The sequence below is a fragment of the Leopardus geoffroyi genome, chromosome B2, assembly GCF_018350155.1.
Source record: "Leopardus geoffroyi isolate Oge1 chromosome B2, O.geoffroyi_Oge1_pat1.0, whole genome shotgun sequence".
Lineage (NCBI taxonomy): Eukaryota > Metazoa > Chordata > Mammalia > Carnivora > Felidae > Leopardus > Leopardus geoffroyi.
In genome coordinates, this window is record NC_059332.1 from 33,122,732 (window position 1) to 33,137,311 (window position 14,580).

Below are 14,580 nucleotides of genomic sequence, written 5' to 3' on the forward strand. Positions count from 1 at the left end.
GTGTGTGTGTGTGTGTAGACTAAGAAATCCACTAAAAAACTATTAGAACTACTAAATGAACTCACTAAAGTTGCGGAATACAAAATTAACATACAGAAATCGGTTGCATTTCTATACACTAATAATGAACTATCAGAAAGAGAAATTAAGAAAACAATCTCATTACAATTATATCAAAAAGAATAAAGTACCTAAGAATAAAATTAACCAAGGAGATGAAAGACCTGTGCTCTGAACACTGTAAGACATTGATGAAAGAAATTGAAGAGGACACAAATAAATGGAAAGATATACCATGCTCATGGGCTGGAAAAAGTAATATTGTTAAAAATGTCCATAGACCAGGGGCACTGGGGTGGCTCAGTCAGTTAAGGATCCAACTCTTAATTTTGGTTTAGGTCAAGATCTCATGGTTGGGAGATCAATCCCCATGTTGAGCTCTGTGCTATCAGTGGAGCCTACTTGAGATTCTCTCTCTCCCTCTCTCTTTCTCTGCTCCTCCTTAGCTCTCTCCCTCTCACACACAATCAATAAATAAACATTTTTTAAATGTCCATATACCAAAGGCAATCTATAGATTTAATACAATCTCCATCAAAGTACCAATGGCAGGGAACCTGTCTGGTTCAGTCAGTGGAGCATGAGACTCTTGATCTCAGGGTTGTGAGTTTGAGCCCCACATTAGGTGCAGAGATTACTTAAAAATAAGTCTTAAAAAAAAAACGCCAATGGCATTTTTCATATAACTAGAACAAAGGATCCTAAAATTTGAATGGAATCACAAAAGACCCCTAATAGCCAAAGCTATTTCTCAAATATTTAGAAAGAAAAACAAGGCTGGAGGTATCAAACTATACTACAAAGCTATACTAATCAAAACATTATGGCACTGCCATGAAAACAGACACATAGGTCAATGGAATAGAATAGAAAGCCCAGAAACAAACCTACACATACATGGCCAATTAATCTATGACAAAGGAGGCAAGAATGTACAATGGGGAAAAGACAGTCTCTTCTACAAATGATGTTGGAAAAGCTGGACAGCCACATACAAAAGAAACTTAACCACTTTCTTACACCATACACAAAAATAAACTCAAAATGGATTAAAGTTGAATGTAAGACCTGAAACTGTAAAAATCCTAGAAGAGAACATAGGCAGTAAGCAATTTGACATTGGTCTTAACAATATTTTTTTGGATCAGTATCCCCAGGCAAGGACAACTAACATTAAAATAAACAAATGGTGGGGCGCCTGGGTGACTCAGCCGGTTAAGCGTCCGACTTCGGCTCAGGTCACGATCTCACAGTCCGTGAGTTCGAGCCCCGTGTCGGGCTCTGGGCTGATGGCTCAGAGCCTGGAGCCTGCTTCCGATTCTGTGTCTCCCTCTCTCTCTGCCCCTCCCCCGTTCATGCTCTATCTCTCTCTGTCTCAAAAATAAATAAAACGTTAAAAAGAAAAAATAAATAAATAAATAAATAATAAATAAAAAAATAAAATAAAATAAACAAATGGGATTATATCAACCTAAAAAAGCTTTTTCAAAGTGAAGGAAATCATCCACAGAATGGAAAGGCAACCTACTGAAAGGGAGAGGACATTTGCAAATCATACATCCAATAAGGGCTTAATATTCAAAATATATTAAGAGCTTACACAGCTTAGTATTAAAAAAAATAAACAACCTAATTAAAAATTGAGCAGAGGACTTGAATAGACATTTTTCTAAAGAAGACATCCAGATGGCCAACAGGCACATGAAAAAATGCTCAACATAACTAATCCTCAGGGAAATGCAAATCAAAACCAAATTGAGATATCACCTCACACCTGTCAGATTGGCTGTTATCAAAAAGACAAAAAGTTATAAGTGCTGGTGAGGATGTGAAGAAAAGGGAACCCTCGTGCACTGTCAGTGGGAAGGTAAATTGGTGCTGCCACTGTGGAAAACAGTATGGAGATACCTCAAAAAATTAAAATGAGGGGCACCCGGCTGGCTCAGTCCTCTTAATCTCGGGGTTATGCTGGGTGTAGAGATTGCTTAAAAATAAAATCTTTAAAAAAAATGAAAACACCGGGAGCCTGGGTGGCTCGGTCGGTTAAGCATCTGACCTAGGCTCAGGTCATGATCTCACGGTCTGTGAGTTGGAGCCACGCATCGGGCTCTGTGCTGACAGCTTAGAACCTGGAACCTGCTTCAGATTCTGTGTGTCCCTCTCTCGCTGCACCTCCCCCATTCGCGTTCTCTCTCCCTCTCAAAAATAAATAAATATTAAAAAAATTAAAAATGAAAACACCAATTTGAAGAGACACATGCACTCCTATGTTCACTGAAGCATTATTTGCAATCACCAAGATGTGGAAGCCACTGAAGTGTCCATCAATACATGAATGAATAAAGAAGATGTGAGATATACATATGCATATGATATATACATATATATACATGTGATATATACATATGTGTATCTCTCTATATATCTATAGATATATATAAATATATAGAGAGATACACACACAATATAGATATATAGATAGACAGATACACACACACACACACACACACACACACACACAATGGAATTACACTCAGCCACTCTTTGAGGAAGATGCAGTCGCAGCTACAGCGGAGCTTTGGAGGCCCCTCTCCGGCTCCTGACACACCACTGTTCATTCTTGCTGAGGAACAAGTGGGTCAGGCAGCGATGCCACAGCTGTGGCTTTTAAAGACACTGGGAAGGGGCGCCTGGGTGGCTCAGTCGGTTGAGCATCCGACTTCAGCTCAGGTCATGATCTCGCAGTCTCTAAGTTCGAGCCCTGGGTCAGGCTCTGTGCTGACAGCTCAGACCCTGGAGCCTGTTTCAGATTCTGTGTCTCCCTCTCTCTCTGCCCCTCCCCCGCTCATGCTCTTCTCTCTCTCTCTCTCTCTCTCTCTCTCTCTCTCTCTCTCTCTGTCAAAAATAAATAAACATTAAAAAAAAAAAAAAAAAACAAAGACACTGTGAAGACACCCGTGGAACTAGAGGTGGTGTTTCACTGAATTAGAATTATTCTAACCAGTTACAACATAAAATCTTTAGAGAAGGTATGTGCTGACTTGATCTGAGGCACAAAGGAAAAGAATCTCAAAGTGAAAGGACCAGTTTGGATGCCTACCAAGACTCTGAGCATCACTACAAGAAAAACTCCTTGTGGTGAAGGTTCTAAGACTTGGGACTGTTTTCAGGTGAGGATCCACAAGCGACCCATTGATTTGCATAGACTCTTGGAGATTGTTAAACAGATTATTTCCATCAGTATTGTGCCAGGAGTTGAGGTTGAAGTTACCATTGCAGATGCTTAAATCAACCTTTTTAATAAATTGATTATCAGTTAAAAAGAAAAAAAAAGGAATAACACTCAGCCATAAAAAGTGAAATTTTGCCATTTGTGACAACATGGGTGGACCTAGAGGGTGTTACGCTAAGTGAAATAGGTCATACAGAGAAAGACAAATACTGTATGATTTCATTTATATGTGGAATCTAAAGAAAAACAAAAACAAAAAAACCCAAATCAACAAACAAAAATAGAAACAGACTCTTAGATACAGGAAGCAAATTGTTGGTTACCAGAGTGGGGAGGGGGAGGGGATAGGTAAAATAGGCAGAGAGGTTTAAAGGGTACAAACTTCCAGTTATAAAGTAAGTAAGGCATGGGGATATAATGTACAGCATAGGGAATATAGTCAACGATATTGTAATAACTTTGATGGTGAGAGACAGTAACTAGACTTACCAGGGGGATCATTTCATAATGTATAAAAATATCAAATCACTATGATGTACACTATATGATAAAACTAAAAAGATATTGTATGTCAATTACACAAGGAAGGGAGGGATGGGGGAGGCAGGTAAAGAGAACGAGAGAAATTTTGTTCATTTTTACTGCTGAGTAGTATTCCATAAATGAACTGCTGTTCATTTACCCAGCCTTCCAATTTGGGTTGCTTCGGTTTGGGGGATTCTCAACAGAGCTGCTACTGACATTCTTGTGTAGCTGTTTGTGTGGATGTAAGTTTTCATTTCTCTAAGGTAAATATCCAGGAGCGAGACTGCTGGGTCTGGGTGGTTTTAATTTGCACTTGCCCAGTGGCGAAGGATGTTGAGCATCTCTGCATGTGCTCGTTTGCCATCTGTATTTCCTCTTAGATGAAGTGTCTGTTTAACTCTTTTGCCTGTTTAAAATTAATTGGTTGTTTTCTTACTGTTGAGTTTTAAGAATTTTTTTATGTATCCTGGATAAAGGTCTTTTGTCAAATATACCAAATATATACCTTGTAAATATTGCCTCTCAGCCTATAACTTGTCTTTTCATTCTTTTAACAGTGTCTTTCACAGACACTGTTAAGAAATTGATAAAGTCCATCTTACCAATTTTTTTCTTTCCCGGATCATGGTTTTAGTGTTATAGTTAAGAACTCTTTGACTAACCCCAGGCCATGGAGATTTTCTCCTGTGTTTCCTTCCAGACATTTTACGGTTTTATGTTTTGGATCTAGGATTCATCTTAAGTTAATTTTAGTATAATGTATGAGGTTTAGGACGAGGGTTTTTTGTTTTTGTTTTTTTTGCATATAGGTATCTGGTTGCTCCAGCACTGTTCATTGGCAAGGTGTTTGCACTTTTGGCAAAGTCAGTTGGACATATTTGTGTGGGTCTATTTCTGGACTCTATTCTGTTTCGCTGATCCATTCACTGTGTCCATTCCTCTGAACCCACCACATTCTCTTTTTTTAATGTTTATTCATTTTTGAGAGAGAGAGACAGAGACAGAGTGCGAGTGGGGAAGGGGCAGAGAGAGACACAGAATCCGAGACAGGCTCCAGCATAGAGCCCGATATGGGGCTTGAACTCACGAACTGTGAGATCATGACCTGAGTCAAAGTTGGACTCTCAACCTACTGGGCCACCCAGGCACCCCAACATTCATTTTTTTTAATGTTTATTTTTGAGAGAGAGAAAAAACGAGCAGGGGAGGGAAGGAGAGAGACGGGGACAGAAGGTCCAAAGTGGGCTCTGCGCTGACAGCTGTAAGCCAAATGGCAGGGCTCAAACTCACAAACCGTGAGATCATGACCTGAGACAGTATCAGACACTCAACCGACTGAGCCACCCAGGAGCCCATGAACATTCTTGATTGCTGTTGCAAGTTTTGTTGTAGTAAGTCCCAAAATCAGATACCTCCTTCAATTTTATTCTTCTTTTTTCAAAATTGTTTGAGCTATTCTAGTTTCTCTACCTTTCCATTTAATTTTACAATCAGCTTGTCCATATCTACAAAAAGTCCTGCTGGGGTTGGATTGGAAGTATGTTAAATCTACAGATCACTTTTATGGGTTGAACTGTGTACCTCACCCCGCCAAAAGATATGTTGAAGTCCTAACCTGGGCCAAATACATTACCTCAGAACGTGATTTTATTTGGAAATAGGACCATTATAGCTGTGGTTAAGATGAGGCCATAGTGGAGTACGGTGAGTCCTTAATTCAATGTGACAGAGGTCCCTATAGAAGAAGAGGCACAGACATACAGAGAGAACGCCATGTGCCAAGGGAGGCAGATACTAAAGTACTGTAGCTGCAAGCCAAGAACACCAAGGACTGTGGGCAAACCAGCAGAAGCTGGGAGAGGCAAGGAAGGATCCTCCCCTAGAGGCTTCAGAGAGAGCAATCAAATCCTGTTGATTTCGGATCTCTAGCCTCCGGAACTGTGAGACAATAAATTTCTGTTGTTTTAAGCTACCCAGTTTGCGCTACTTTGTTAAGGCGGCCCTAGGAAATGAACAAAATCAATATGGGGAGAAATGACAGCTCTACTCTGTTGGGTTTTCCAATCCATTAACATGGTACATTCCTGTTTGTTTGTTTGCATTTTATTTTATTTTATTTATAATTTTTTAATGCTTATTTATTATTGAGAGACAGAGAGACACAGAGCATGAGAAGGGGAGGGGCAGAGAGAAAGAGAGAGAGAGGGAGTCACAGATTCTGAAGCAGAATCTTCAGGCTCTGAGCTGTCAGCACAGCGAGCACAGGCTCGCTGCTGTCAGCTCAGAGCCCACCTTGGATCCTCTGTCCCCCTCTCTCTCTGCCCCTCCCCGACTCACACTTTCTCTCTCAAAATTGAATAAACATTTTTAAAAAACAAATAATTATTTGGCGGGGCGGGGGGGTGGGGTGGGGCGGTGCCTGGGTGGCTCAATCCAACTCGGTTTGGGCTCAGGTCATGATCTCAGTTTCATGAGTTTGAGCCCTGTGACAGCTCTGTGCTGGCAGCAAGGAGCCTGCTTGGGATTCTCTTTCACTGCCCCTCCCCTGCTCATGTTGTCTCTCCTTCTCAAAAAAAAAAAAAAAAAAAAAAAAAAAGATTTTATTTATTTTTATTTTTTTAACATTAAAAAAAAACGTTTATTTGAGAGTATCTGCAGGTGCACTAGTAGGGGAAGGGCAGAGAGAGAGAGAGAGAGAGAGGAGGGGAGACAGAGAATCCCAAGCAGCCTCTGCACTGTCAGCACAGAGCTGGATGCAGGGCTCTATCTCGAAAACTGTGAGATCATGACCTGAGTCAAAATCAAGAGTCAGATGCTTAACCAACTGAGCCACCCAGGGGCCCTTTAAAGATTTTATTTTTAAGTAAACTCTACACCCAATGTGGGGTTCAAACTTACAACCCTGAGATCAAGAGTCACAGGCTTTTCCCACTGAGCCAGCCAGGGGCCCAAAGCTCTAGAAATCTTTAAGCACTTTTGATGGCATTTCCTCTCTTTGAAAAAATATATTAATTGCCATAAAACATTCCATGATACTTTACTCTTTAGTTTAGCAATTCCCTCCTGCTGGATATTGACATTATTTCCTTGTATTATTATTACTATTATTATTAATGATGGAGTAAATTTGATCCTGAGACATAAATCTCTGACCTCTTTTCTTGAGGGAGGAAAGATTCCTAGAAATGGGATTAGCAGGTCAAAGGCCTGGGCCCTCCTCAAGTACTACACGTGGCTCAGCTGCTTTCCAGAAAGGTCAAACTAACTCATTCCCATCAGCTACATGTGCGAGCACTCAGTGCGCTGAAACGTTGCCAGTACTGGAAATTATCATTTTAAAGCTCTTTGCCATTTGATAGGAGAAATGCAGCATTTCCCTTGCATTTCAAAGTAATCCTTTCTAAAATGCCAACCTATCCCACCACTGCTAAAAACCTTCCATGGCTCCCTATTACTTTCAGAATAAAGCCCATGCCTCCAGCTGTCAGGTGGGCACCCCAATATCAGGTCCCATTTACTCTCTTGTCAAATTCTGTGGCTTCGTTTTCTGACCCTGCACTACAGCATGGCTGGCTATTTCTGAAACGTACTGCAAAAGTGCCTTCCCTCCAAGACTCTGCCCATCCTGTCCACTCTGCCCAGAACTTGCCCTGTTTACCCCTCCCCAAGGTACCCAAGAGAGGCTGAGTGTCGGATCTGGAGCCAGACTGACTGTGTTCCAGCCCAGCTCTGCTGTGAGGCCTTGGGAAAGCTATTCAACTTCTCTGTGCCTCTGTCACTGCAATTGTAAAATAGCAGTAAGGATGGCCACTTCAGAGGGTTGTTGTAAGGATTAAGGAGTTAAATAAGAGAATATCAGAACTGTGTCTGGGGGCGCCTGGGTGGCTCAGTCAGTTAAGTGTTTGTGAGTTGCAGTTTGTGAGTTCAAGCCCCACATCGGGCTCTCTGCTGTCAGCATGGAACCTGATTCGGTTCCTCTGTCCCCCTCCATCTCTGCCCTTCCCCCACTCATGCTCCCATGCTCTCTCTCTTAAAAAATAAATAAACTTAAAGAAAAAGAACTGTGTCTGGCAATTGAGAAGTATTTCTTTTAAAGATTTTAAGTAATCTCTACACCCAAACTTTCAAGCCGGAGATCAAAAGCCGCATCTTCCTTGGACTGAGCCAGCCAGGGGCCCCACTTGAGAAGTATGAATAGATCTTAGCTGCTACTATTGTCATTCATAGCTGCCCCCCAGCAACCTGGCCTGTCACCCATAGAAAACAGCCCACATCGCCACCCGAACTCCATTGTGTTGCTTCCTAGATGCAGGAGCTTCGCACTTCCCATTGAAATGAAGCTAACTCCACACCTGTTCAGACGCACTGATGATGTAAAGATCTAATAGGTATCCGAGTGCTTTTTAACGTTGTATATCACTCCACTGAGGGTTAGCGTCTCCTCCCACCGCTACTCTAGGAAGGAAAGAGCAGGATGGTAAGAGGGCAATTGACCGGGAGGTGAGCCCTGTGCACAGTCAGGGCCCTGGCAGGAAATGGGACCCAACCTGGGGTCTTCAAGAGGCTTTGATGGAGGGGTGCTCGTGGGGTGAAGAGGATCAGTGAGGGTGTGCATGGGACTGGGACCAGTGGCGGCAGAAAGTCACAGTGACTGCAGGCCTGAAAAGGCAAGGGGTAGATGCGCCGGGAGCTTGAAGATGGAAGGGGAGTCACGGAGGGACACAGCGACAGCCAGACCAGGGGCCACAGCAGGGCCAGGCCTGGGAAGGAGTATCCCCACTTCTCCCTCCCTCAGATCTCCTTAGAGTGGGTGCTGCTGCCCAACAGAAAGCCAGCTGGCAAGGGGGCCCAGGCCCAGGGCCAGAGCCCCGATGGATGGGGAGGGCAAGGGGTGGATGAGGGAGCTCAGGGGGATAGGATTACTGTCCACCACCACCTCCCATTTTGCAGATGAGAAGACTGAGGCCCAGAGACAGGAAGAAACTTGCCCACTGTTTCGGAACTGGTAAGGTGGAGCTGGGAGAGGAGTGCAAGGCTCAGAGGCGATGATGGTCCGAGCCCAGCCTCTGGGGACAGGCTGCAGGCCCCTTGGGTCAGCAGCACTCAGGGTGGCAGCGCCCAGACGCCCCTGCCACCCTTCTCTCCTCCCTCCCTCTCACTGGTCACTTGTCCCTTCTTCTCACTTGTCCGCCTTGGCCTCCGTGAAGGCTCTGGGCTCTCTCCTTCCTGGGTCTCTGTGTCCCTCTCCACTTTATCTCTCTGTCCTCCCAATTTCTTAGCCTTCTTGTCTCTGGCTTTCAGTCTGTCCGCATTTCTCTCAGCCTTTCTCTCCTACATGGCTGGCTTTCCGGCCACCCCGCCTAGAGCTCAGCTTCTCTGCAACTCTCCTCTGGGCTGTCCCCTGTGCCCCACAGTCTCCCATCTCTGCCGCGGGCACCCAGTCCCTGCACGCCCCGCCTCCTGTCGCCGGCCCGTCCCTCCGCCCCTGCGGCTCGGTGGCAGGGCCCGGGGGCGGGGACAGCAGGGCTGGCGCAGCGCCCGGCCTGAGTCACACGCATGAGGCAGCGTGAGTCAGGCGCGGAGGGAAGTCCCTACGGAAGGGGCTTTCGGAGCCGCAATCGAATCACAGGGAAAGAGAAAGTGTTCGGACGTTCCTTTGACACAGTGACCTTGTGTGAGCCCAGGCTGGGCACACCCCCAACACCCTACCCGCAGACGACAACACACACACCCCCAAGCCCACCACTCCCGGGTGCGCAGTCAGGGTCCAAGAAAGTGGGCGCCCGGGGGCTACCCCCAGCCAGGGCCCGGCGGCGCTTACAGATCCCCTTCTCCCCGCCTGCATCGCTCAGTAGCTGCCTGACCTCACACCCATCCCCCCCACCCCCCAACACACACACACACACACACACACACACACACACACACACACACACGGCGCAGGCACGGTGTCAGGAAGGCCCCCCCTTGCTGGTCGACAGGCTCACCTTGTGGAGCCCCGCGGGGTGACAGGGGATTGGCAACTTGGGGTCCTACCGGGTAAAACATCCCCTTCGTCAGGCACTCCTCCTAACCCTCTGACCTCGGCCTAGGATCAGATCGGCTGGATCCAATTAAACACATTTTTATTGAACACCTATAATAAAATCCAGTGCCAGACTCTTAAAAACCTGGGACAGGACCAAGAAGACCATGAACAAAATATGTTGATTCCTGCCCTCCCTGAGCAGATATTGGGCGGTGGAGGGGAGACAATAACTAAAAAGCCAAGGATCTAAACCAGCACTGTGCATGGAGATAGGACGGGAGGCACATATGCAATGTTAGTTTTTCTGGCAGCCATATTAACATGGTAAAAAGAAATACATGAAATGACCTTTAATAATATATTTCATTTAAGGCAATATGACCAAATAGTATCATGTCAACATATAATCAACATACAAAAAATCAGTATTGCTGCGGGTTGTTTTGTTCTAAGCCTTGGAAATCCACAGTACTTGGCATTTCCAGCGCATCTCAATTCGGACCCCCCACGTTTCAGGGGCTCAGTTGCCACCTGGGCCTGGTGGCAACAGTAATGGGCAGCACAGTCTAGATGTCAGATAAGGGCTATGGAATTCAAAAAAAAAAAGTAGAGCAAGGTTAGGGGGTGGGGAGAGCTGGGTGGGGGAGGGGCAGGATTCAGAGAACTGAGACTTGTAGGTATTCTGAATCCAAGTCACCTGACCTTACTGAACCCCAATTTCCTCATCTACAAAATGGAGATGTGATTCCCCCCCTCCTATCTAGGAGTAATGAGCACTCATGCTACTTTTGTCCCCACCCCTCCAGCTGTCTACACCACCGGCCAGCGCACAGGCTCCCAATCTCTGAGTCACACCCCAACACCCCCAACACTTTGTGGCCACCAAAGGCCACCTAGCTCCCCACCCCACCTCCACTCTCTCCACCTTTTATCCGTTTCTACCCCTTCCTACAGCAAGATACTTAAGCTTTTTGGACCTCAGTTTCACTGTGGGATGGATACTCAGAGCTCTTGAGAGAAAAGTATTGTAGACTTCTGGGGACCAAGCCACCGCTTAAGCTGGACCCAGGTGCCAACCTCATGATACTGGAAAGGTCAATTCCCTCTTTGAGAACTAGGATTTCTGCCCACAAAAGATATCCTGCTCACAAAAACCCCTCCCACCAAGGACAAGACTGCCAGAAAAAGACATGCATAGAACTGTGGGGCAGAGCCCAGGAGCAGGGGTTGAGGACAGAGGGACCCAAGCCAAGGGGTTGCTGTGGGAAAGGTTCTAGATCACCTTTATACACCCCACCTTCAGGGCAGGTAGGCCAGCAGGCCCACAAACCCAAGGGAAGTTCCAGGATCAACTCCTCCTTGGCTCCGAGGCCCCAGCAAGGCTGGAAGTGGGGGATGGGAGCAGGCCCCGAAGTGACCCAGACAAAGGAGACAGCAGGGTCTGGGCTTGGGATGCAGACGGCCCTCACCCCTCACCCCACCCCCAAGGCCTGGGAATTGGCAGGGCACCCTGGATGGTGACCCAGAAACCTGGCTGTCAGCAGCTCCTGCCTGGCACTGTCCACACTGAGCTCCGCTGCTTCCCGTAGGAGTCCCTGGCAGCTGCCAGTGAGGCAAGCCCTTGGATTTTCTCTGCCCACCGGCTCCCTGCTCTACTCCTGGAGACCCACCCCAGACTCTCCAAGGTGGCCCGGATCCTAGTCGCTGTATTTTCCGTTATCCAGACCTCAGAGTGGGGAAAGGGGAGGGGGTGTCCAAGCTCAGGTTCACCATCTATCCACCAGGGCCATTCGGGTATTCAAGCCCCAGAGGGCCACCGACCCCATAGCGGCTGGGTTCCTACAAAGTAAGTAAGAAGACTAAGAATGGCGCCATTCAATTCTCAGTAAGGAGTAGGCCCAGGAAGACCTACGACCCCCGGGTCTTCATGGAGTGGGAGAGAGGCCTGGCGGCTGGGTGAGCAGGGAGTAATGAGGTTTAAGCCAGCGTGATGGAGAGGTGAGCCGGGCAGGCCCGTCCCGGCCGCCATCTCCTAGCCAGATTCCAGACCAGCAGGCTCGCCCTGCTCCGCCCGCCTCCCTCCTCCTCCGCCCTCCCGCCAGTGGCTACCTCCCCTCCCCCAGCCTGCTTCTCTCCCCTCCCCCCAGCTACCCACTTCCTCCGCCCCTCCCCCAGCTCCTTTGGCTCTCATTCATCCATCCATTCACCAAACTTGTGCTGAGCGCCAAGGCCCCCTTAGGCCCTGGTGCGAGGCTCGGGGGTGGGGAGAAGAACAAAACAAAGCCCCGGAGGATTCCGACAAATCCCGGGCCTGGTGTTGGCTCCTCCCCTCACCCCTAGCCCACCTCCTCCTCAACCCCGGCCCCCACCCTTCGACCTCCACCCTGTTCTCCCTTTCTCTCTCCAGACTCTGGCCGGCCAGGCCCTGAGCCGAGCCCAGGCATCCCACGTGCTACTGGGATCAGGCAGGCAGCAGTCCTCCCGCTCGTCCCCAGTATGGAGACCCCAGAGTCATGCTCTCAGCCCTAAGAAAGGTTCAGGGGGTCCTGGAGGAGACAGAGCACTGTGGGACCCAGGACACATCCCAGTTAGAGTAGCGCGCCGCTACGGAGACAGAAGGACCCAGCGGGGACCCATGCAACCCCAGACATTGGGTAGGAGGGCGCCTCCCCACAAGTTGTGGAGGACAGTCACTCTTGAAGACTTCAGGGGTCACTATTCCCCTTCCCCAGCCCCAGCACTTAGTCTCACACAGCTTGGAAGGCAGGCAGGGAATAGAGACAAGAGAAACAAGTTAAAGACCACAAGAGATTCTCCTGAACCCTCGGGGCCTGTTCTCAAAAGGGTGTGAGGTGGGGGAGAGCAGGTGGCCAAAGGTGCAGGACTGGAGTCCCCAAGTACTAGAGCTGGCGAACAAACTGACATGAACGTCCAACCCCAGAGGGTGTGTGGCCTGGAGAGAAACCCAGCCCAGGGCCTCAAGCCGGACTCCAGAACACAGCTCAGCCCCCAGAGAGCAGGGTCACAGGCCTGCAGTCGCTGTCCTAACATTTCCTTCCACTGGCTCACCTGGATGGGCTTTCATAGTCCACACAGCTTTAAAGTGGGTGCACTTCCAGCCATTCCTGTTTGGGGCACTGTACCCGCAGAGCTCGTTGCACTGGATATTATCAGGTAGCTCCCCAGACCAAAGGGAAACTATTTTGTCCCATGCAAAGCTTAAATCTGACACTCACCCAAAGCACACTCTGGAGAGCCGCCACCACTGCCCGGCCACCAACCAACAAGCAACCCAGCCGGTCCGCCCCAGCCAAAGGGCCAAGATGGTTGTCAGGTGGCTGCCAGCTCCTGATGACTAAACCTGAAACCAAGGGAAAAAACAATTTCCCCTGATTGCTGGCAGACTAGAAGATCAGAAGGTAGTGCCTGCTAGAAATGAGTCTGTGTGCAGATCACGTGACAACGATGGTACAATGATTTTAACACAGTGAGACAAAAAAACAGGTGTCTTGCAAGGTGCAGGCCGGGCCACCCTGTCACTCCCATGATGATCTACTGGGTCCCTCGCCCTTTTCTCTGCCTTGAGGTTTGGGGACAGATGTCCTATCCCCAACCTAATGCCCTGTGGCTTGGTGTCTGTAATAACAGAAATCACTCTGGCTGATCATTCTTCATTCAATACTTTTTTTAGGTCTGAACACTTTGCAAGGCCCTGGGGATCCCCCTGTGGACACAACCATCAAATCCTCGGGCCTTCCAATAGAGAGCGCTGGACAGGAAGCAGATATGCCATTTTTACTGGTAACAGTTAAGTAGAAAAGTCAGTTATACAGTATGTTAGAAATTGAGAAGTGTTATGGGGGAAAAAGCACGGTAAAGTGGATGAATGACCGCAGGGGCAAACGTGCAGTTTTACATAGCATGGACAGTAATATTGAACAGAGACTTGAAGGCAGTGAGAGGGTAAGCCCTGAGGATATTAGGGGGAAGAGCAAGTCAGGCAGAGGCAATGGCAAGTGCAAAGGCCCTGAGGTGAGCTCTCGCCTGACAGGTCGGGGGAACATCACAGAGGCTGGTGTGACTGAAGCGGAGCAGCAGGCAGGTGATGAGGTTAGGAGCGGGGCAGATTGCAGGGCCTTGTGGGCCTTTATGAGGACTTTTTACTCTGAGATGGGAACTGTTAGAGGATTTTGAGCAGAGGTGGGACATGCCTTATGTTTTAGGTGGAAAGAGATTTAATATCAGGAATTAGGTGGTTATAAAGCCGTTGGAGGAACTGGAGGAGCCAGCTCCAGGCTGGGCCTCCTGGAACAACACAACAGCCTCCCTCTGCTCTGATGGGGGTGGGGGGTAGGGAATGCAATCAGAAGACCTCACCTGCAGTGGAGCTGTGATCCAGGGGCAGGAGGCTACTCTGCCCCCATGCCTACCCTCTTGATCCCCATAAAGCTGATGACTGGACACTGTATGTGCTACAGAAAACCCCGAGTTTCCATAGCCCACACAGCAATATCTCCTTTCCTTGCATCCTCCAAATTTCACTCTTTCTTTGCTGGGACCTAACTCACATCCAGAACCGTGTGGGGAATGGTGCTGAATCCAGCCTACCATGTCTGCCACAGCCCCGAGCCCATCTCTGGATCACATGCCCTGCTGCCTGATTCCAGGGTTTCCTGGGATGCTCCACTCACACGCTGGGCCCTTGCCCTGTGCTCCTCAGGCCCTCATTCCAGCA

The 14,580-nt window shown here is 47.9% G+C and overlaps 2 long non-coding RNA genes across 6 annotated transcripts in view; both read right to left on the minus strand.

Moving 5' to 3' along the window:
- The window catches only part of LOC123608268, a 55,209-nt gene that overhangs the window by 35,475 nt on the left and 5,154 nt on the right, over positions 1-14,580 (minus strand). The window lies entirely within an intron of this gene.
- LOC123608271 lies at positions 10,190-11,917 on the minus strand. Its single transcript, XR_006717165.1, has 2 exons — positions 11,572-11,917; positions 10,190-10,429 (listed from the first exon to the last, which is right to left on the minus strand). It is a non-coding gene; the product is annotated as an uncharacterized LOC123608271 (long non-coding RNA).